Below are 24,810 nucleotides of genomic sequence, written 5' to 3'. Positions count from 1 at the left end.
TTTATTTTTAAAATCCTTTTTCAACCCAAAAGTTTTAGTTTTTAAATTTTAACTTTTATTTTTGACTTTTTAGTTAAAATTTTAACTTTGACTTTTAAAAGTTGACCTTTGACTTTAAATTTTGACTTTCTCATTTGACTTTTAATTTTTCAAATTTGGCTTTTCGGTTTGACTTTTTAGGTCTGACTTTTGAGTTTGACTTTTTAAATTTGACTTTTAAGGTTGACTTTCTTGGTTTTCAAGTCAAAGGGCAATTAAAAAAATATATAAAAAATAAAAAATAAAAAAAAATGAGTTCCACATCAATTCCGGTAAATGAAGTTTCATGTACTCCATCTTGTAAAGCTACTATTAAATTTCTCTGAGATCAAATCGATTTATTAAAAAGAGAAAATGAGGACCTCAAATACGAAGGCTATACTCTTAGGAAAAGCCAGAAACCTTTAAAAGCTCAATTAGAGGCCAAGACTAAGGACTTTAGGAAACTGCAAGAAGATGACAGCAATAAGTGTGAGAATTATGATCACATCAAAAGAAAACTTGTTGCTGTAACTAAGGAACTTGACGCTTTGAAAATTAAGTGTGGAAAAACAGATGTTAGTTTCAAAAATTATACTACATCAAGTAAGACAGTCGAGTCCTTAGTAGAAAATCAATTGAGTTTTAAAGATAATCAAACCAAGGGTCTAGGGTATCACAGTGTGCCACCTCCTTTTAATCACAATTATAACCCACCCTTTGAGACCAATGAGGAAGAAATGCCTGCTCAGTATGGCCAAAACCCTGCTCCAGATTCAGTTAAGACTGAACAATCAGGGCCAACTGAGGGTGCTGAGTTGAACGATACTAATGTTTCTACTTCATGTGCACGTAAAATAGCAGAGGATGAGAACAAGGAGAACACCATTGAACAAACCAACATCTTCTTGAACTCTGAATCTATTGCTTCGAACTCAACTGCTTCTGATCAACCTGCTGTTGGTAAATACAGGCCACCATTTCAAACTAAACAGAGTGCTTGTTGCAACTGTGCGTGTGAGAACAATAAAAAATGAGGCAAGGACACGCCACTAGGGGCAGGAAGAAACAACTCCACAGTGAAGAAAACGACATGTTTTCACTGTGGAACACCTGGACACATTGCCAGAAATTGTCCAAATCGCGCATACGTTCCCTACTACGCACATGGCTAGCAGAAAACACCAAGAGGGAGATACTCCAAAAGAAACCCCTCAAGGCCACATTCAGAAAATAGTGACTGGAATGCCATGAAGGCCAAAAATCAACCCCACGAGTCCAAGAAATCAACTCCCAAGGTCAAGAAGGGAATGTCGACCAAGAAGCCAAATCCAAGAGATGCTCCCGTGAAATCAAAATCAAAATCATCTCAACAGCCGACATCAAGATCAAAAGAAAGTACTGAGCCACCCATCAGATCGAAAAAGAAATGGGTTAAACCCAACTACAAATGGGTTCCAAAGGCTCACTCTCCCAAATCTTCTAACGATTCTAATATTTCTACATCTTCTGTTTGTGATAAGCAGGATATGTCATGGGAGAGAGTATCGTGCAAGGATGACAAAGGTCGACCCAGTTTCAAAATGGACTGGGTTCCAAAGACCAACTGATCCCACTCTGTGCTGGAGCAGCTATGGAGGCATATCCTCAGACTTCGGTTTGTTGATAGTAGCTGCTCCAGGCACATGATAGGAGGCATCTCTCAACTGTACAACACTCAGAAAATTGTTTGAGAGTATGTGTCCTTGCGGGAAGGGAAGAAAGGAAGTGATCACTCACTGTGTTTGTGCTTAATAACATGAAGAATTTTTGGATCTGTTCTGAGATTACGCGTGCTGTTCTCAGACCTTCTGGATGCAAATTCAATCGGTGACTTACGGTTTGAGTTTTCATCTCTATACTCCTAAGTTTTTTTCTAAATCTGATTCGCTTTAAAGACAAATTTTTGTTTTAGGATAGTTTAAATTTGTGCATTTAATTTCGTTTCTCTCCTATGCACAAATTTAGGGGGAGAAATAAAAACAAAACAAAAATTTTAAAATTTTAAAAAATAAAAAAAAAATAACATGTTGGTTATGGAATGTGCTTGAGGGAGACGTTTTGGGAAGTGAATGATAACGGGCAATCTGAGTCAGCGTAACGTACCCAAAGTTGAAGGTTCTATGCTCTGGTTTGATGCGTCGGTAGGCACGAAGGATTTTAATGGACTTGACTAGGTGCAGATGAACTTAAGGAATCTAGAGACTTGATAAATCTTGACCTAGTTAGATCCGTTTAGCCTGACAATACGACGCTTGGATAGGTTGAGCAGGGAGATATATATATATATATATATATATATGGGAATCTACTCGTCACATTAATTGAACCCGTACTTGGAACCGTGGCTTAACTTTTCCTCGATGTGTGGATTCTGTCCTTAATTCCGGTTGGATAGGGCGACTGGTAAATTCCGATAAATTTGGTCTGTAGAATATCATTTTCTTTCTTTCCGTCTGTTAGTCATATGTTGTCTCCTTTGCGTGACTTCCAATCCGACCTGGTACACAACATATGCAACTCTATTTCTCTGCAGGTTATATATGTGAAAGACTTCTTATCTGTTAGCCATATGTTGTCTCCTCTGCGTGACTTCTAATCCGACCCGGTACACAGCATATGCAACCTTCTACTTCTCAACCCCTCTGAAGTAATAAGTAATAAGTAATAGAATTCTGAATCTATTCTCTCTCTGAATGGTTGTCTTCTCACCCGGTGTCAGGAGTACTCTGGAAGTTCTTGATGGCTGGGGCATATCAGGAAGCGGGAAACACGTTCTAGTACACTTAAAATTGAACACATACAAATTGTCTATAGATCTCACTGCTCAATTTAGGTGGACAACAATATCCCTGGTCGTCGTCAGCTAAATGGTCCTTAAGATATAGTATCTAGAAACTTAGGATCAGATATCATATCTAGGAACTTAGGATCACATTGTCTTGTCACATATAGTATGTCCTAATTTTGTCACAATTTTTCGTGTTTAAGTGGACAACAATACCGGCGATCGACCAGACAAAGACGTGAAGATGGAAGGTACCGACAAGCGGATAAAGGCTGTCTAAAAACTTTGATCCCAAATCATTCTTAAAGTTAGATATCATTTTATTTTTGTTAAATTTGTGCATAGAGAAAGGGGGAGAATTAAAAATAATTCAAAAATCAAACAAAAATCAGAAAATTAAAAATCCAAAAATAGTGTTATTTCTTGTTCAGAAAATCCAAAAAATATATTTTTTTTTTCTGTTTATATATTTCCAGAAAATATCAAAAAAAAAAAAATTGTGTGCTAATTTTTCTTTTAGTTTTGTTTTGTCTTGAAAAGTGATTTCAGGCATAGATAAGACTCATGAAGTTTGTGTTGAAGATTTTTTAGCCAAGGCTTCATCTGTGAGCATCGAAGAATTCGCATTCGAAGGAGCAAGAAATGAAGATTATTCTTTCAACATTCAATCTGTCAACCCCAGAAGCATGGTGAAGCTGAAATTGAAGAATATGTGACGAATTGCATTGAAGCCTCCTCAATCAGTCTGTTGCTTTCTTTGTACCTACTGAAGTGATCCAGAAGATTTGTTCTCTCCGTTGTTCTCTCTGAAGATTCTCAAGCTGAAAGCGCTATCTTTCAAGAATCAGTACATCAAGCCTCCTCACCCATTGAATTTGAAGATTAATGCTGAAGCCAAGTTCCCAATTAAGATTAACAAGAAAAGTCAGCTACTTTTTAGGGGGAGCTTGTTGGGTCAATTAGAAAAGAAAGCTATAAACCAAGGGGGGGATTGTTGGGTCAAAATTATGGTTTATACTTTGCTTTTCTAGGAAAATATATTTTTATGTAATGTTGCATGTGTTTGCGGTTTGTGTGTACGGCCGTACACGTGTGTACGGCCGTACACCCTGTGTATGGCCGTACACAGGGTGTGCGGCTGTACACATGTGTATGGCTGGAGGTCCATATAAATAGAGGAGTGCATGTGGGAGTGTACGTAAAAGAAGGAGAGAAGAGGCTAGAGAAGAGAGAGAAAGTTAGAGAGAAGAAGTGTGTGTGTGGGAGAATCTATTGTAAGGAGCATCATTCATATTGAATACATCATAGATTCTTCTTAATTCTTCGTCTCCTTCTCTTCTATTTGATCTGACATCATCCAATTGATTGGGATTCCGCACCATCAATTGGATCTGATTGATACACAAGCAAATTTTGGGGACTTACAGATTACACCCAGAGTAGTCTGAGGCCTCGCAGGGTATAAAAAGGGGCGAGAGTCTCCGCATTTTCACACCATTTCTCATTATATTTCTAGTTTCTTTCTCTCTTTAAGGGTTTTAACCCTCCCCTAAGCCTAGGTGATCCCCTAGCACCCTAAGGAAGCCCCGAGGCTCGCGGAGTCCCGAGAAAAAAGGTCTTTCAGTTTCGGAAATGCTGCTCCGAGCAAAGCCCGATTTTCTTTAGAATCCGCTGTAAGTGAGCTACGCTTACGCAATTTTCAATATAGCTTCCAAATAATTATAGTAATGTTATTAGGTCCATAAAATAATTATTTGGGCTATTATTATGAGTTATATTGAGCGTTATTTAACGCTTATATAATAGTAATAATAGTCAGGCTATTAATTTGTCGCGGTTATTGTTAGACTAAACCCTAGTGGTATTGGTACTAGGTTTTATCGAAGGAAAATTGTTTTTAGAGTATCGAAGCGCTGTCCGAGTGTTGAGTCACCACCTTTCAGGTGAGTGCATGGTCCCTTTCAGCTTACACATAGATATGAGGTATTTTATATAAATTACGTGCTATGTGTGCATATTATCTGCATACTTGCTATCTATGCTGGATGAACGATTTTATACACGTTTTAAATGATTTAAACTGTATATGTATTTTATATCTACGAAAATGTTGGGGTAATACATGGGTAGATGTAATAGATTAAATATGAGTTGGATGATAAGTTGAGAGGTGAAATAGACCGTGAGGTGAGGGTGGGAGGTGAACGATGTGAGAAGCCTTTTCCCAAACGATGGCCCCGTCATTCAACAGAGTATGGATGACAACCACGGACTATTCTACAAAGTCCAGTGGAACACTAGCAGGCTCGCAACCTGTAAGTGTTATGAACGACGTGTTCACTCGGTGTACTCTAAACCTTGGTGATCATGCAGACTTGGTGCCAAAACCTTGGCGACTATGCAGACTTACTGTCTGTTGTATAAATTCTGGCGACTATGCAGACTTAGTGCCTAAACCCCAATGACGATGGACTTCGTGCCGATTCCTTAGGATGATCCTTAGGAATGTGTGAACGAGGAATGGTTGATTCTTAGTAACGAAGATAATGGGGATGGGTAATTGGGTTGATTGTTTGATTATTTGAACATAATAATTATATTATTGTGGGATGAAAACCCTATGTACTCACCAGGTTTCCCAACCTGACCCACTCAGTTTATTTATGTCACAGGTGTTGTTATGAAGTCACATTACACTAAGAGATTAAAGAGATGTAGATCACTAGTAAGTTCTGTTTATGCTTATGTTTATGTATTGACGATGACATCCCAAGCGTTTTAAAATAAATAAAACATGTTTCTTCTAAAACGTTTTGATAAAGTATTTATCATGTTTTTTTTCTGGGAACAAATTCCGCAACATTTTTATGAAAAGAAATACTATGATTTTTATAAAGCATAAACAAAATCGGTCTTTTCTGGCCGAGAAAATGGGGATGTCACATGTACGTTGCGCGTACCTGCATGTACACCCAGCGTACTCCCCTGTTTAGTTGCTTTTTCCATTAATTTGTTAATACTCCATTCTAGATGCTACAATCGCAGATCTAAGTCCTTACTAACATCTTAATCCATAAAGTCAATTATTTGGTGGCTTGCAACCCACCAAATGAGCCCAAACATTAAATTTGACAACAAACTTCTGTGAAAAGGGCTATATCTCATGCATGGTTACAAATGGGCCCTAAAGATTGAAACCTTACTTCTTATGGAACACTTTTATCTCTAAGGGTGGCAACCCTAAGCTCAAAAACGAAGTTGCATAAAAGAAATCCATTCTTTGGACCTAAAAAGGTCCAAAGCTCCATAACTCTAGATCTAAGCTTCTATGAGGAAAGTTGGGAACTTTATACCTCCTTTGAGTGCCAAAAGATGAGATAATCCCAAATCCTTGAGCTCAAGGTAGTAAATTTCTTCTTCTCCAACTTCTGTTCTCTTCTTCCAAGCTCTTCTTTACCAAAATAAGCTTAAACAGTCAAACACACACAACAATGGAGGAAGGACGGCTATCTAGGGTTTCTAAGTTTGAGAGACTGATAAGGAGGCTAGGGTTTGAGCCATAATGTTTCTTATATAGTGGTTAGCCCCCAAAATTAAAGTTTAGGATCTCTGAGAGTACGTTGGGCATACTCCTCCCACAACTGCGATCACTTACTCTTCTGTGCTAGGCGTACCTCCAGCTTACGTTGGGTGTACTCTCGCGTCTACCACCTTGCATGCATGGTCCTTCCTTTACATCTTTCTCCATTAAGGACCAATAATGTAAATAACTTCAAAGTGCTATAACACTTTCACTCTAAGCCCATTTCCGGCGAGTTTTATATCCACGAAAAGGTGGCGAGAAACCCTATGCTCCTATCCACACCCCTAAGACTAAAACCTTTCGGATAAAACCCGAGACCCATAAAAGACCGAATCATCTATACCTTTGGCCTCTAAAAACCACAAACGAATACTTTTAGAACCGGGTGTTAGAACTCTCCCCCACTTATATTGGACTTCGCCCTCGAAGTCTACCACTGCTACCTACCCTATATACATCTCACGTGCCACACCCACAGCTGTTCACCTACCTGCCTACGGGGAACTTCTTCTGTCTTTCCGAGATCTGAAATCTATAAGGGGGCTGTCTCCCCGACAGGCCGCCTATACTACCACGCCAAAAATTCAACGAATAACTGCTCAACCGTTAAACGTCTCACCCTGATCATCTTTGCCACCATCAAGGACACCATCTCTATCTATAACCAGATGTAGAGTACTTATACTTTCTAGGAGGCTCAAATAATCGTTCGAGTAAAAGATCCATCCCTAAAACGGTAAGACTCAGACGAGAGCTGCGCAACAGAGTCAGATCAATTACTCTAAGATTATCCAATCCATCTGTAAGTGTCTTCACTCTTCTGATTCACAAGCTACCCCCCTCTTACAAGAATCTTCACATCACTACTTCTACCTGAGCACTCTACTATCACTTATCTACCGCCCAAGGTGACGGGACCTCCCAGGCCCAAACTTTTCCGTCCACTAACTGGAATACTGGATTCCAACCGGTTACTGAACCACTTATCACCCTCTCAGTCGCTCTCATTGACTTCTGCATAAAAGTCCAGTATCGAAAACTGCTATATCCACCTTGCCATTCTGGCTCCATAAGTCTTGGGATCCTCAATTCCCTATCTCGACCCTAAGGTCTCGACCAGGTCCCACCTATGCTGGTATAATTACACGAGCCTCGCCCACGGGTCTCACCCAAACATATCTCGGAGTCGCCTCCCCCACAGGTCTCACCTATCTAGGGCTAAGATCAACTCCATCCTGAAACTCAATGACCTATCCTTTCTTGATCTCTATCGTGCTAACTAGGAGATACGGGCCTCACCCACACTCCGCTAACTAGGAAATATGGGCCTTCGCCCACACTACTCTAACTAGTAGCTAACGAATGCTATGACTATCACGCAGTCTTACTACTCTTCCCGCTCTACCTAACTGTTGGGGAATGCTACGCTGATCCCGTAGTCTAACATCCTAACTAAACTCGCGTCCTGCCGAGGGAATCTCCAACCTGGTTCCCAACTAGTTACCAACTACCGCAAATACACGAACTCAATGTTGGGAAGTTTCCCAAACTCCCATCTCGCGTACTCCTCAATCCAAACAGCCACTTGGGTTTCTTTCCTTCCCAACCAAGTTGCGAACTCATCCTAATTTTCACTTACTTCTGCTCCTGACCATTGGGATAGTTCTCCCCTACTTGGATTCAACTAGATCCCTACAACTCCTAGCTTGGAAAGGATTCCCAATCCTTTTCTCCATCTAATGGTCGATCGGCTGACAACCGATGCTTACCACTGCTAGTGCTCCAAAGCTAACCAATACCAAATCTAAGCCACTGTTGAAGACTAACAGAACACCTCCTGAGTCCCACTCACACTTGCTACAGTGACTGCATCTTGAGAACCTACTCTAAAGGGAAACATCTTCGAACTACTACTCTAAGATCCATGGTATGCAAATGACATATAACTTAATCATAAGCAAGAAACATAATATTCTGAAATACATTTACTAACATCGATATCGTACCATAGCAAATAAATCATAAATAAAAGTTAATAATAAAGTGAAAGGTACGTACTTGTCACATCAGGGGCTGCTCGTGTCTCCTCTGAAATCAAATGGAACGCCCTGCTCCTTATCGTAGGCGCCTCTTCCCGACCCTAACGACCGTCGGTGATCCTCAAAGTCGCAGGGGCAGGTGCTATCACCTGTCCTACTGAAGGCAAACTCGGACATTGGGCATTCTTGTCGCCCCGCTTACTGTAGTGGAAGAATATTAGGTCTGATCCTTGGGGGTGGTAGTAGTACAGTCTCTGCTAAAGTGATCGATCCAGCCGCACTTGAAGCAACCCGAATCACCACCACTACCGCTCGTACATGCACCCTCGTGCGTCCTGCCACACTACAGCTATGGTCCTGCTGACCTCTCTGTTAGAACCTGAAAGTGAACCTCTAGCAATCCTAAGTCTGAATTCCGAAGTACTTGCAAAATAAAGGGTCCAGAATCAATTGTGAAGAGTGGTCCGGAATCTGCCCGGACCAGAAGAGAAGAAGATGAGAAACTGAAGGCATTCCAAAATGACTCTCATGTCCAGAATGGAAGCTGATCCAGAGTCGATATATTTTGTCTTTGTACATTTATTAAGTTTGTCTTTGTATTGATGTAACGTTTCATAAGACTTAGTCTTTTGTAATATTAGACAATCAGAATGTCAGAAACATTTCTATTGTCCGGTCCTATGTAATTTTTGTAGTTCATTCACTGTAACCTTCACTCTTATTTATAGGAGCTTTCAATGCAAAGTCAACAACAGATCATTCACTCAACTTTTGGCATTTACTAAGTTATTTCAAACTTCTTTCAAACATTCTTCGTGTTCTTCATTTATTAGCTTTACCTTGATCATTTATTCTCATACTTCATTTATGACTTAATCATTTGTTGAATACATTATCTAAGACTTGACTGGTCTTTTCAGACATTGATCTTAAGCATTCACTCAAGGTTTGAGTTCTCAAACCTTATCCCTGTGCATTAGATCTATTTTGTTCTCTCACTCTCGATCTAGAATCTGATGTCTTGGGTTGCTTGCCCAAACCTGTAGATACCTGAATCTCTTCCGACTTCCTCTTCCTCTCTGACTCCAAGTCAATCTCTCTCTCTCTCTGTCTCTCTCTCTCTCTCTATCTCTCTCTCTCTCTCTCTCTCTCTCTCTCTCTCTCTCTCTCTCTCTCTCTCGAGTGACCATATCCTCTAGCATCTTGCAGTTGGGCCGACTCACAAACTGCCTGATGTCACTCCTCAACATATCGTGATACTGATCCTTTTTCATCTCCTCGTCCAACACATACTGCAAAACAAGAAGGGCTCGCTCCCAGAACTTGGCGGTGATCTCCACCACTGTCTGTGACATCCCCAAAATCACGGCCAGAAAAGACCGATTTTGTTTATGCTTTATAAAAATCAGAGTACTTCATTTTATAAAAAGGTTGTGGAATTTGTTCCCAGAAAAACATGGTAAATACGTTATTAAAACATTTTCGAAGAAACATATTTATTTCATTTTAAAATGTTTGGGATGTCATCGTTAATACCGAAACATAAGCATAAACAGAACTTACAATGATTTACACTAGTGATCTACATCTCTTTTAAATCTCTCAGTGTAATGTCACTTCACTTCGTCACCTGTGATATACATAAACTGAGTGGGTCAGGTTGGGAAACCTGGTGAGTACATAGGGTTTTCAACCCACAATAATATAATTATTATGTTCAATCAAACAATCAACCCAATTACCCATCCCTATTATCTTCTTCACTCTTTAAGGATTTAACCTAAGAGTCATATATCATGCATTCTTTTATTCCGAAGTCCCTTACTTCCAGGGTTATAGGACTGGCACTAAATCCATAGCTGCCAATGTTCGTTCATAAAGCACTAATTCCATAGCTGCTATCGTCTATTCATCGGGTACTAAATCCATAGCTACCAGTCTTTATCTAATAGGTACTAAGTCCATAGCTACCAATGTTCAACAGGTACTAAGTCCATAGCTACCAATTCCTACAGGTACTAAATCCTTAGCTACCAGCGTCTAACTAATAGGTACTAAGTCCATAGCTACCAATTTCCATCAGGTACTAAATCCATAGCTACCAACGTCTAACAGGTACTAAGTCCATAGCTACCGGTGTTCGTCCCATAGGCACTAAGTCTATAGCTGCCAATATATACTCACGTCATCTTCTATCTCTCATCATTCATCTACCCATCTCATACCCAACATATTCGTATATATAAAATACGTATATAGTTTAAATCCTTTAAAACATGTATAAAACGTTCATCTAACATAGACAGCAAGTATTCAGATAATATGCACACATAGCACGTAGTTTATATAAAATACTTCATATCTATGTGTAAGATGAAAGGGACTATGCACTCACTTGATTAGGTGATGACTCAGCACTCGGACAGCGCTTCGATACTCTCAAAACGATATTCCTTCGATAAAACCTAGTACCAATACCACTAGGGTTTAGTTTAACGATAACCGCGACAAATTAATTAGTCCGAGTATTATTAAGTGTTAATAATACTCGATATAACTCATTTTAATAGCCCAAATAATTATCTTAAGGACCTAATAACATTCCTATAATTATATGAAAGCTATATTAAAAATTGCGTAAGCGTAGCACACTTACAGCGAATTTTATCGAAAACCGGGACCTAATTGGAGCAGCGTTTCGAAACCGAAAAACTCCTTTTTCTCGGGACTCCGGGAGCCTCGGGGCTTCCCTAGGGAGCTAGGGGTTTTACCTAGGGCTTAGGAGTGGTTTGGGACCTTAGAGAGAGAAAGTAATCTAGAGAGAGAGTGAAAAATGTGCAAGAAAGTCGGCAGCCTTCGCTGCCTTTTATAGTGTGATCCTTCGGTCTACGCTGGGCGTACCGAAGGTTGTACGCTGCGCGTTCGTCGGATAAGACTGCCAGATGTCGAAGCTTCGGTGGGGAGACGTGGCTCAAGCTGGACCGAGGAGTGCAAGGCGTACACGGCGCGTATCCGAGCTCGGACGCTGGGCGTAGCGAGGGGCGACGCGTCACTCATTCGAGGCGGCTTCAGCGATTATCATCGGACGGCTGGGAAAGCGCCACGTCAGCAACTTCGTATCAGATCTCGCAAAATCGAGTACAAACTTTAAAAATTTCTAACTTTCTCATATGAACTTCGTTTTTGACGTTCTTTATATCCACACGAAGGTGGGAACGTACTCTACAACTTTCGTTTAGACTTCGTCGGCTAATTTTGGCTCGATTTTAAATTTTATATTATTAACGGGTCGGGACACGATTGGTCCGTTAAATCCTCATAACTTCTTCATCCGACATCCGTTTTCGCCCATCTTTTTCTCGTTACGCTACTCTCAACGAGATCTTCGATTCTCGTTTAGGTCGTGTCGGCTAAAAACCGCTCGATCTGATATTCGAATTTCGGGCTGTAAATTGCTAGTCCGAAACTTCGAAAAATCATAACTTCTTCATACGAAGTCAGATTTGGGCGTTCTTTTTATCGATGTTCTTAGTTTAACATATTCTATGACTTTTGTTTAGATCGCTAAGGCTAAATCTCGCTCTATCATAAATTCACTATTTACGCTTCCCGGTGCCGTGCCGGTTCTGTCGCGAAACTTCGACGGGTCATAACTTCTTCGTTATAACTCGGATTTCGGCGTTCTTTATATGTACGGAAACCTTGTGACATATACTACAACTTGGTTAAGATTATTTATTCTAAATAATATTTTGTCAAAAAGTCGTTTTCGACTCCTATTGCCTCTAATTTGACTAGCCCGGATTTGCGGGCGTTACAATTATCTCCCCCTTAGGATGATTATGTCCCGGAATCATCAACGAAACAGGGTCATATAATGACTCCATACGTCATCTCTTCATCCTAGGTAATAATTATAACTTCTACATTCCTTCAATTCTATCTCTTAAACTCATTGATTGTAAGAGTACTCGATCGTGCACCTGCTCTCTACCTCAGGTTAGACTCCAAATTATGACCTTCAAGTCACAATCTCGATCCTTGCTGGATACAGACTTGAGATAAGTTCTTTTATTACTACTATAGATCGATGTGTCATATTCTAATGATCTATCATCGTATGTTGCAACACTTAGACTTAGGTCTCTTAGAGTTAAATTCTAAAACAAGCTATGCCTTCCTTCATGTTTTAATGTGATATAATCACACTTTAACATTTGGCATTTCTAGCTATCAACTTCATTAACAGTGAGTGCGATACTTCTATTGATCGCTTTGATTTCAACCGTTTGGTTTAAGTCGGACGCTACATCAAACTTGGTTCTCTAAACTATGTAACCTATTCATCGTAGTCGGACTCAATGGGATATGACCATTAGGATCAGAATATCAGCAATCTTCTTAGTCATTACCGAAACGATGGTAACAATACACTTGAATAAAACGAAATCAATTACTAGCTTCTTGGTAACCTTGTGACTTTCCCTGATCCAAGTGTGAGTCCTGTGCTTCCGGTAGTATAGGCCTCTACTACCATTCACACCTACTCATACTCGTTCCAAGTATTGTCCTGCAGTTTTTCCAAGTCACCATACAAGAAAACCACACAACAACTTAACACATCAGATAACAAAACAAAGGTTTCATATTATTTCTTGAAACGATTACATAGGTGTTCAAGTTCACCCTAGACTATGCCTCTAACAGGCTACATCATATGATTCTATCGCTACTTTATAACTCAATCCTTGGATGTCAAGCCGTCATTCCTGAATCCTCGCATTGTCATCTGCTTCGTCTAGGATCATATGGAATGCTCTTGCCTTCGGTTTTGGCGGAATGTTTGGTTTTGCCGCCTCTTTCTTTTTCGGGCAATCCTTAGCAACATGCCCTTCTTCACGGCATTCGTAACACACCCTTTTGCACTCGTTGGCGTAATGTACGGTCTTCCCACACTTGTAGCAAGTCACTTCTTCGCTACATTTTCGAAAGTGATTCTTCTTGCACTTCTCGCACCATTTCACTTTGTTTCCTCCTCTGCTAGACTCCTTTGAACCAGACTTGATCTTCTTATTGGGCCTCGTAGATTCCTCAAACTTCCTCTTTTCACCAACCTCAATCTTGTTGGCAGCTCTTCCCTTAATCATATCTTCCACAGACTTGGCAGCCCATATAGATGCCTCTAGAGTAGGTGCCTGATGCACTGGCATCGCGTACTCCCATGGAAATCCCTTTGCGTACTTGTCGATTTTTGTCAGCTCATCTGGAACAAGGCGCAAGGCAAACTCCATCTGCTCTGTGAAGTTGTTGGTGTATTCATTGATTGACATGCTTCCCTTCTTCAAGGTTAGAAATTGGTTCTCTAGCTCAAGCAGGTTTTGAGCTGAGCAGTACTTTCGTTTGAATTGCACCAGAAATTCTGCCCATGTCAGTTGCAGGGGCTCATTGGGGCTCAGAGTCTTCCCCAAGGTATTCCACCAACGTACAGCGCCTCCTCGAAACTGACGCACTGCAAATGTGGTCTGTAGCTTCCCTCTACAACTGCATGTCATGAAAGCTAACTCCATCTCCGAGATCCAATCCATGACCCCAATCGGATCCTCCTTTCCATTGAAAGTCGATGGCTTGCAAGTCAGAAAATCCTTGTACTTGCATCCATTCCTCTCGACTTCGTCATCTTGGTTGTTTTGTCGAACTATTGGTGGGTTGACTTGACCAACAGTCCCACTGTAGTTTCCTTCCTCAGTCTGTCCTTCGTTCAACTCGGGCTGTTCAATCTCAATGGTTGCTTCCTCTCGATTTTTCTGGAGCAAACGTCTGGTTTCCTCCATTTGACGATCCAACATCGCCTGGATCATCGCTTGCACTCCAGCCATCGTGACTGGCTCAGCAGCGGCTTCCATCACCGGCATTTGCTCAATCACTGGGGGTTGGTTTCGGTTCCCATTTGCATTCACGTTTCCGCTACGGGTTCTTGCCATCTTGATCTATACACCAAATAAGGTGAATCTAGACCTTTACTTAGGATTGACGTTTAAATCATCCTTATCACTCCGAAACGTTTACATGCTAGTTCTAATATCGTAGTCGTACGTTTAGAATCCTAAACACATAAGGTTTCCAGATCCGGTCGGCAACAGACTATAGATCCGAACAACTAACAGCATATCAGGCACAAGTATTTAGCTCATAAAAGCATTTTAGGCATCATTCCTAAAATAAGCAAGTGCTCACACCTCACAATCATTGCTTAGAGTTCTAAGTTTAAGTCTAGAAATAAATCCATATTCCCAGTTCGCTTAAACTAATGCCCTGATACCAACTGTGACATCCCCAAAATCACGGCCCGAAAAGACCGATTTTGTTTATGCTTTATAAAAATCAGAGTACTTCATTTTATAAAAAGGTTGCGGAATTTGTTCCCAGAAAAACATGGTAAATACGTTATTAAAACATTTTCGAAGAAACATATTTATTTCATTTTAAAATGTTTGGGATGTCATCGTTAGTACCGAAACATAAGCATAAACAAAACTTACAATGATTTACACTAGTGATCTACATCTCTTTTAAATCTCTCAGTGTAATGTCACTTCACTTCGTCACCTGTGATATACATAAACTGAGTGGGTCAGGTTGGGAAACCTAGTGAGTACATAGAGTTTTCAACCCACAATAATATAATTATTATGTTCAATCAAACTATCAATCCAATTACCCATCCCCATTATCTTCTTTACTCTTTAAGGATTTAACCTAAGAGTCATCTATCCTGCATTCGTTTATTCCGAAGTCCCTTACTTCCAGGGTTATAGGACTGGCACTAAATCCATAGCTGCCAATGTTCGTTCATAAAGCACTAATTCCATAGCTGCTATCGTCTATTCATCGGGTACTAAATCCATAGCTATCAGTCTTTATCTAATAGGTACTAAGTCCATAGCTACCAATGTTCAACAGGTACTAAGTCCATAGCTACCAATTCCTACAGGTACTAAATCCTTAGCTACCAGCATCTAACTAATAGGTACTAATTCCATAGCTACCAATTTCCATCAGGTACTAAATCCATAGCTACCAACGTCTAACAGGTACTAAGTCCATAGCTACCGGTGTTCGTCCCATAGGCACTAAGTCTATAGCTGCCAATATATACTCACGTCATCTTCTATCTCTCATCATTCATCTACCCATCTCATACCCAACATATTCGTATATATAAAATACGTATATAGTTTAAATCCTTTAAAACATGTATAAAACGTTCATCTAACATAGACAGCAAGTATTCAGATAATATGCACACATAGCACGTAGTTTATATAAAATACTTCATATCTATGTGTAAGATGAAAGGGACTATGCACTCACTTGATTAGGTGATGACTCAACACTCGGACAGCGCTTCGATACTCTCAAAACGATATTCCTTCGATAAAACCTAGTACCAATACCACTAGGGTTTAGTTTAACGATAACCGCGACAAATTAATTAGTCCGAGTATTATTAAGTGTTAATAATACTCGATATAACTCATTTTAATAGCCCAAATAATTATTTTAAGGACCTAATAACATTCCTATAATTATATGAAAGCTATATTAAAAATTGCGTAAGCGTAGCACACTTACAACGAATTTTATCGAAAACCGGGACCTAATTGGAGCAGCGTTTCGAAACCGAAAAACTCCTTTTTCTCGGGACTCCGAGAGCCTCGGGGCTTCCCTAGGGTGTTAGGGGTTTTACCTAGGGCTTAGGAGTGGTTTGGGACCTTAGAGAGAGAAAGTAATCTAGAGAGAGAGTGGAAAATGTGCAAGAAAGTCGGCAGCCTTCGCTTCCTTTTATAGTGTGATCCTTCGGTCTACGCTGGGCGTACCGAAGGTTGTACGTTGCGCGTTCGTCGGATAAGACTGCCAGATGTCGAAGCTTCGGTAGGGAGACGTGGCTCAAGCTGGACCGAGGAGTGCAAGGCGTACGCGGCGCGTATCCGGGCTCGGACGCTGGGCGTAGCGAGGGGCGACGCGTCACTCATTCGAGGCGGCTTCAGCGATTATCATCGGACGGCTGGGAAAGCGCCACGTCAGCAACTTCATATTAGATCTCGCAAAATCGAGTACAAACTTTAAAAATTCGTAACTTTCTCATACGAACTCCGTTTTTGACATTCTTTATATCCACGCGAAGGTGGGAACGTACTCTACAACTTTCGTTTAGACTTCGTTGGCTAATTTTGGCTCAATTTTAAATTTTATATTATTAACGGGCTGGGACACGATTGGTCCGTTAAATCCTCATAACTTCTTCATCCGACATCCGTTTTCGCCCATATTTTTCTCGTTACGCTACTCTCAACGAGATCTTCGATTCTCGTTTAGGTCGTTTCGGCTAAAAACCGCTCGATTTGATATTCGAATTTCGAGTTGTACATTGCTAGTCCGAAACTTCGAAAAATCATAACTTCTTCATACGAAGTCAGATTTGGGCGTTCTTTTTATTGATGTTCTTAGTTTAACATATTCTACGACTTTTGTTTAGATCGCTAAGGCTAAATCTCGCTCTATCATAAATTCACTATTTACGCTTCCCGGTGTCGTGCCGGTTCTGTCGCGAAACTTCGACGGGTCATAACTTCTTCGTTATAACTCGGATTTCGGCGTTCTTTATATGTACGGAAACATTGTGACATATACTACAACTTGGTTAAGATTATTTATTCTAAATAATATTTTGTCGAAAAGTCGTTTTCGACTCCTATTGCCTCTAATTTGACTAGCCCGGATTTGCGGGCGTTACACTGTCTCTGTAGTCTGCTGAAGGTCCTAAAACTCCCACGCTAACTGATGCACCTAAGTAACTAGTGCAAACTCGACCTTGAACCTGGACGAGAATTCAGCCCATGTCATCACATCCAACGCGACATCAACCTCAAAAGCATGTCTTACCTCCTCCCACTAGTCACGTGCTCTGTCCTTCAGGAGACAGGAGGCGAGTTGGACCTTGTCCCCCTCGGGACACCGACTATTGCGAAAAGTGTTGGCGACATCTGCCAACCATCTGCCGCTAGCAATGGGGTCCCTAGCCCCATGATAATCTGGAGCTCCACAAGCTCTGAACTCTCGGAACGTTAGTGTATGCGCCACCATCATGGCCACCATCTCAGCGTGAAAGGTTCCCAGCCTCTCACCCAAAATCTTCAATATACCCTCCTTGATCATACCAAATATCACAGGAGTCTGGTCTAGAATATTGTGCGTAATCTCAGTTGATATAAACTCCCTCATCTGCTCCCCGAGCTGCTCGGCTCGTGAACCCGAGCCTGATCCCTCACCGGCGCCTGAACCGCCCACCAGCCTCTAACGCAATGTATCCATTCTGCAACATAACATAACTATCATCAGAATATTCATCACTATCAAGGGATCACACATGCACTACAAGTTCCCCGGTCTTATCTTAGCCCTCCTTGACTTGAGTACGGATCCTCTGCATTCAATAGTACGGGCCCATACTACCTTCCACATCTATTCGTACTTTCCTCAAGGATTGCGTCGACTCCACCAAGTCCCTTACTACCACTATTTCTCCCAGCACTACGTTGATCCTAGGCTTGCCCTAGGGTAACCTCCAACTCGAATCTAGTCCTCAACTACTGAAGGTATCTTCGTAATGCCAGTTAGCCACTACCTGAATACCATCACATGTGACGAGGCTCAGATAATCCTTTGAGTAAAGGACTCATCCCTACAACGGTTAGACTCAGACGAGAGTTGCGCAATAGGGCCAAACCCAACACTCTGAGATTATTCAACCCTGATCACATGTGACTTGACGTATTCACCTAATGGCCAACTCCCATCAGTCAGAATCCCACAAAGCACAAAGCAAGTAGCATTCAGACAAAATGCAAATCTAACCAGAAAATAATCAAGCAATTTTATCCACATATCGGGAATTTATACTAGCATGCAACTCATAAAGCGCATACACGTATAACAGGAACATAAGGCATCCTTCCTAGATCTTTAGTCCTAATATAGCATGCTGATAATGTGCCCTAGCTTGCACGAAAGGGCTGCGCCCAGCTTAGAAGGTTGGCGCACCCGACAGACCTGGCCCAGCGGGCTTAGCGCCCGCTAGCGCCCCTATAGGCAGGGCGCTCTGGAAAAAGGTTAAGCGTCCGCTAAAGGTGTCCCCGCAAGAGGCTCGCGCCCGCCAAGGGCACCCCAGAGCTCCACAAAAAAAGGTACGGTCAGGAGACAAAGCAAGGGATCAGATCATTACCGACAGGACCAATGGCAGCGCTCTGACAAGTAGAGGAGCACGATCCTCCAATCAGCACCTCGGATCTTGTCGGATAAGGAGATCCTATTTCGTATGGACAAGCAGGATCGTTGACTATAAAAGGAACAACTCATGACCCCGACAGGTAAGACGCCTTCTCCAATCTATACTCATGCACACTCCTTAGAACTTACTGACTTGACCATTGGAGCGTCTTTCCGGGAGCACCCTCCTGGGAAACAGCCGACGACCTCTTTTCTCGGTGATCTTGTAGAAGCAACTCAGGGACTGTTGTCGAAGTCTACTCAGAGTGGACGCAAGGTCACATTACATGTAGTACTCATAAGCATATCATATCTAAACAAACATGTATAGGTAATTTGGGAGAACTTACTTGAGCTCGGCTGATTGCATGCACCACACCCTTTTCTTCTTTTTCAAAGTTCTTTTCTCTTTTCAAAACTATTTTCTTTTTCTCAAAGCTCGTTTTTATAAAATGATTTCCTTTTGAAAAATTTTCATACCAAGTACTCAGTTTGAGTTCGGACACACCCGAGAGTATGCCTGAATCCCTCAAACCAAGGCTCTGATACCAACTTGTAACATCCCAAAAATACGGTCCAAAAATTTCAGTTTTAAATCACTAAACAAACCATAATTGTCCAATCATTTCTTTCATAAACATAAGTTGTTTTATCAAAACAGAGTATTAATTCAAAACATGCTTATTTTATCAAAGTAAAAACATCCCAGGCTAAACTTATTGGTGCATACCATGCAGTCATCTCGAGCTCTTCCCTCTGCTACCGGAAGTATCTAAAACCAAAACTGAAAACTGTAAGCACGAAACTTAGTGAGTTCCCCAATCTACTACATACCATACATATAATCACATATTGGGCCCCCGCCCGCTTCATCGGGACTTGCCCGACATCCGACTCGCTCCAACATCAGGCCTCGCCTGGCATCAAGCCCCGCTAGGTATACAAATCTATCTCTCTTAGGCCCCCGCCTGTCTCTAGGCCTCACCCGCTATACACATACAAACATATAACATGTTAGCACATAAAGAATACATACTCTAATGTACTCCTGTTCTAAGGCCTCGCCTAACTTAGGCCTCGCCCTTGGTCTGCTACTGATGAGCTATGGAAATCCCATCCACACTCCTGCTGTTAGTGAGATATGGTCCCCCGCCCACACTCACTTCTCTCCTATCACGGGCCTTGCCCCTACTCTGCTTATATCGAGATATGGAACCCCATCCACACTCACCTAGTGATCAGATACGGGACCTCGACCATACTCACCTCCTTACCATACACATACAAGTATCACAAAGACAACAAGTATAATCTACCATGCACATATAAATCGTCGTCGGGCTTGCGCCAAAATCAGACCTTGGTTCGGAACCTATTGTATCGACACATGATAGAATCACAAAGACCTTTAGCATACTAACATTCCTTGGGCCTCGCCCAACATCGTATCATGATCCAGAACATATAACATAGAGTGCCTAGGGCTAACCCTCAGGTCTTCGTACTATACACAAACATAATGGGTCGGAATTGTGGCCTTAGACCCATGCACACAGTGAGGAGACTCAGCTTGCACTGTTGAAGTCCTGCTGATATCCCTCCAGCTGCTATCTGACAATTTCCCAAAATGCTGATACTTTGGCTCCCCGAGCTACCAATACCAAAATATCACTTAGTCCAAATCAATAATCCTTCTTAGGGTAAAATGATCATTTTACCCATAGTCCAACTTGGTCCATATCTAAGGCCCAAAACCATAATATAAAAAGGGCCCAACACTAGGTAGGCTTCCCAAGCTCACTAGTGGCCCATTAATGGCCCAATTTGCTAAATTAAGCCCAATCCATCTAATGGGCCTTAACCTAAGCCCAACATATTCTTGGCCCAAATTATCTGATTTCTCATGGCCCACTAAGGCCTATAGATCCACAGTCCACTGCTTGGCCTAACCCGAGGCCCAAAACACACCAAGCCCAAAACTGATGAGTACACGGGGTGTACTCCTTTATACGCTAAGCATACTGGCTAAATGGCGTGTACGTTGTGCGTACCTATATGTACGCCCAACGTACTCCCCTGTTAAGTCGCTTTTCCCATTAAGTTCTTAATACTCCATTTTAGAAGCTACAATCACAGATCTAAGTCCTTACTAACGTCTTAATCCATAAAGTCGATTATTTGGTGGCTTGCAACCCACCAAATGAGCCAAAACATGAAATATAACAGCAAACTTCCATGAAAAGGGCTAGATCTCATGCATGGTTACAAATGGGCCAAAAAGATTGATACTTTACTGCTTATGGAACACTTTTAGCTCTAAGGGTGGCAACCCTAAGCTCAAAAACAAAGTTGCATGAAAAAGATCCATTATTTGGACCTAAAAAGGTCCAAAGCTCCATAACTCTAGATCTTAGCTTCTATGAGGAAAGTTGGGAGCTTTATACCTCCTTTGAATGCCAAAAGCTGAGATAATCACAGATCCTTGAGCTCAAGGTACTCAAGTTCTTCTTTTCCAACTTCTCTTCTCTTCTTCCAAGCTCTTCTTTACCAATATAAGCTCAAAAGGCCAAACACACACAACAATGGAGGAAGGATGGCTATCTAGGGTTTCTGAGTTTGAGAGACTGATAATGAGGCTAGGGGTTGAGCCATAATGTTCCTTATATAGTGGTTAGCCCCCAAAATTAGGGTTTAGGATCTCTGAGAGTACGCTAGTCGTACTCCTCCCACACCCGCGATCACTTACTCTTCTACGCTGGGCGTACCCCCAACTTATGATGGGCGTACTCTCGCGTCTACCACCTTGCATGCATGGTCCTTCCTTTCCATCTTTCTCCATTAAGGACCAATAATGCCAATAACTTCAAAGTGCTATAACTCCTTCATTCGAAGTCCGTTTACGGTGAACTTTATATCCACGAAAAGGTGGCGAGAAACCCTACGCTCCTAGCCACACCTCCAAGCCTAAAACCTTTTGGAAAAAAAACCCGAGACCCATAAAAGACCGAATTGTATCTACCCTTGTCCTCTGAATACCACAAACGAATACTTTCAGAACCGAGTGTTGTTTTAGAAATGAGCTTCAAGAACAAGCATTAAGTCGCTTCACATTCTTCCCAACAAAGTTGAATCCGCAAATCCAAATAAAAAATTGAAGTGGAATCAAAGAAGGGTCATCGATTTAATCGCTGAAGATGGAGCATGGATTTAATGGTGGTGGCAGAGGAAATTAGGCGCCTGAGCTTTCGTGAGGTGAAGAACAGGCGGAGGAAATTACGTACCCATCATCTTATTCATGGAGAACCTAAAATATGGGTTCATTCTTGTATCTACGCAACTTTCATCCCCAATCGAGGACTTTCACCCAAATGAATAAGGGTTTTATGTAACACTAGTCAAAAGTAGGTCAATAACAATCACATGTGATTATACCAATCATGTAATGTGATTTTGTTAAACTGGTAATGTAGTAAACTCACTATGTATTTAATGATAATTCTAATATAAAATATGAACTTTCATACATATTTTATGATACAACTCAAAGTATACGTCCATACGATTCCAAAAATATAGAGAACGTCTAAATCTAACTTCGCATGAAGAAGTTATGATAAACCGAACACTATAAATCTCTATAATAAGAGGAATTTAAAATAGACTTAGAATTAGCTATTTAAGTCTAAAATAGAGTTGTAGTGCTCGTAATACCTACGCGTTCACATAAAGAACGTCAAAAACGGAGTTCGTATGCAAAAGTTATGGCATTCCGAAGATTTAGCTTTTAAAAACCCTAAACTAGCTATTTCACGAAATGAGTTTTATGTCGCTCACGACATTCTGTCATAATTCGGAATCTAGAAGCTGCGAGAGGATAAGATCCAATTCACGACGTGAGTTTTATGACACTCACGACATGAGGAGTCATTTTGTCATAATTCGGAATCTAGAAGCTGCGAGAGGATAGGATCCAAAATTCATGACGTGAGTTTTATGACACTCACGACGTGAGGAGTCACATGGCCACCTTCCAAAGCTAGGGACGCAAATGGCAAGTCTACGGAGTGAATCATGAGACTCACGACGTGAGTTTTATGATACTCACGACGTGAGTGTCATAAAATCTTACTATAAATGGAGGCTTCGACCCATTCACTTCCTTACACCATTTCCTTTCTTCCTCTCTCACTTGCTGAAGCTCTCTTGCATCCCGAGCCCCGACGAACTCGTACCGCTGACCGTTTATGCTTAGATTACATAAAATCATGATATTAAGGTGAGTTTCACGGCCCCACTTTCTAATATTTCGGGGGAAAACGCATGCTAGTCATTGTATGTATGTTATTATTATGTCTATATGATAATATATAGTTATAATAGTCGGGGTATAGTTGTTCTAAATATAATAGTTTGAATATATACAACTATTATCAACTTATTGGTATGTTAATATATTAATGTAGATCTTGAGTTATACTTAGGATTCTATATATAATTTGTGTGCGATATAGTTCCGAAGTTATATTCGGAAGCTTTATATGTTAAGTTATATAGTATGTTGCAATTAATAGTTTTATGTCAAGATAAAACTAGATATGTTATATGTTGTTATTATTAGTTTTATGTCAAGATAAAACTGGATATGTTGTTATTGTTAGTTTTATGTCAAGATAAAACTAGAAACGTTATATGTTGTTATTATTGGTTTTAGGTCAAAATAAAACCTAGTTTTTACTTCAAGATATAGTTGTTATACTGCCTAAATGTTATGAAGTTAGGAGTAATGTTTAAAAGCATAGTCTAGTAACTTAGGGTTTTAGACACGAAAATGCTTTTGTTGTTAGAGCTATAGGAAGTCGTCAATGTCTACCTGAGCTACTGTATTCATCATCTAAGATTGGGGATCTTAGTGAAAGTCCTCTGACCTGTATTCGTTAATCTCGTGTGAGCGAGAAAGTCATGTATAAATTGTATACGGGTTAACCATCCCACTTGTGACTGTTAGCTACAGTTAACAAAAAGCGAGTGATGAACTATCCTTTTATTTGTTATTGTTCCGACGTCGATGAAACATGCGGAAACTACCACAAGGTGTGATCCTTGTACTACCGCAAGGTATGATCCTTGTACTACCACAAGGTATGATCCTTGTACTACTGCAAGGTGTGATCCTTTTACTACCACAAGGTGTGATCCTTGTAATAATAACCAGATGTATAAAACTAATTCATACAGTCGTAGCCACAGACTCATGGTAGCACAACTTTAGAAGCATTATACTTTGTCGATATACAAGTATGAATGTTAAGTATAAGTTTCCCAGAGACTTATACTCTAAGTATAAGAATCTAGTAGGTATATTACTTGTATATTAAGTAGACCACTATACCTATCCTACTTACTCGTATAGAATTGAAATAGATTTATACGTAGTGGTTTTACTCGTATAGAATTGAAATAAGATTTATACGTAGCAACTTTTGTTTGTATGGAATTACAAACACTTATATTTTTAGTGTATGAGACTTATAGGTATATACTTATTTGGTAAGTAAACTTCTATACCTAGGATATATATACTAAACGTTAGAGAGTCAAAATAATACTTTCAAAACTATACTTTTGAACTTGAGAAAAAATGTTATTTTTATTTGGAGTCAAAACCTGTGAACTCACCAACTTTATGTTGACGTATTTTAAATTGCATGTGTTTTCAGGAAGTTGATAACTATGATACGAGAAATGATGTTATACTGCCCGGTGTTTCCGCCGACGGCCGGGGTGTGACATTTTAACCCCCATCGCATACAACCACGATGATGATGGGTTCGTTTCTTATATTTACGTTGATGAGGGGAAAAGGGACAAGTGTCACCCAGTTTTCCAACTGGAGATGGAAATGAAGACCAAAAGAGGGATTGTTGTTAGGAATTGAATTTTCAAAACTTCTAAAATCGCAGATCTTACAAAGAGCTTGCAGAAACACTAAAATCACCACCGTTTTTTCATCCTAGTTT

This window comes from Lactuca serriola, chromosome 3 (genome assembly GCF_051521515.1).
Source record: "Lactuca serriola cultivar US96UC23 chromosome 3, Lser_US96UC23_V15, whole genome shotgun sequence".
Classification (NCBI taxonomy): domain Eukaryota; kingdom Viridiplantae; phylum Streptophyta; class Magnoliopsida; order Asterales; family Asteraceae; genus Lactuca; species Lactuca serriola.
This window is presented reverse-complemented; position numbering follows the sequence as displayed.